The following is a 1,164-nucleotide window of genomic DNA, read 5'->3' on the forward strand; positions in this document are numbered from 1 at the left end:
TTTTTTTTTTTTTTTTTTTTGAGACAGGGTCTCGCTCTGCAGTGGCACGATCTCAGCTCACTGCAACCTCTGCCTCTTAGGTTCAAGCAATTCTTGTGCCTCAGCCTCCTAAGTAGCTGAGACTACAGGTGCATGCCACCACACCTAGCTAATTTTTGTGTTTTTAGTCAAGATAGAGTTTCATCATGTTGTCCCAGCTGGTCTTGAACTCCTGGGATCAAGTGATCCACCAGCCTTGGGCTCCCAAAATGCTGGGATTACAGGGTTGAGCCACTGTTCCTGGCCATAACTACAGCTCTTGAGGGCAATATTAAAGCTCCTGGAAGTTGTTTAGCAGGTAGAGGGAATTCACTGGACAATTCTAAGCAGGAATGATATAAGAGTGTGCTTTAGGAAGACTAATGCCGTCCAGGCACAGGGGCTCATGCCAGTGATCTCAGCACTTTGTGAGGTTGAGGTGGGAGGATTTCTTGGGTTCAGGAGTTCAAAACTAGCCTGAACAACATAGTGAGCCCTAGCTCTACAAAAGATACATACACAAAAAAAGCAAAAAATAAAAAAATTAGCCAGGCATGGTGGAGCATGCCTGTAGTCCCAGCTATTTGGGAGGCTGAGGCAAGAGGATGGCTTGAGCCTAGGAGTTCCAGGATGCAGTGAGCCATGACTGTGCCACTGTACTCCAGCCTGGGTGACAGAGCATGACCCTGTCTGAAAACACACACACACACACACACACACACACACACACACACACACACACACAAGGACCAATTGTGGGGAAAGATGACTTGTAGATTTGTTGCTTCAGTTTGCTGCATGAAGAATTAGAGGCAAATTCTTGCTTGTGTTAAATGCCCCCTTCTCTGGTTTGTCTGACCTGGGCCAACCAAGGTCAAAAAGTCCATCCAAAACCAAATCATTGAGTAGACCAGCACTGAAAATACTATCTCTTCCCTCTGATATTTATCTAATTTCAGAAAGTTAACATCTGTAGCTTTTTTTTTCATTCAAATCCTTAGAAATGGTGTCTGTTTTTAATAAAAGCAAAAAAATCTTCACACAAACTTTAGGTTTATAGCCTTTCTCTAGATTTTACGTGTTCCATTATCAGTGACCATTCTTTTTTTTTTTTTTTTTTTTTTTTTTTTTTTTTTGGGGGGTTTT

Source organism: Sapajus apella, unplaced genomic scaffold (assembly GCF_009761245.1).
Source record: "Sapajus apella isolate SASKATOON/1434 unplaced genomic scaffold, GSC_monkey_1.0 scaffold6, whole genome shotgun sequence".
Taxonomy (NCBI): domain Eukaryota; kingdom Metazoa; phylum Chordata; class Mammalia; order Primates; family Cebidae; genus Sapajus; species Sapajus apella.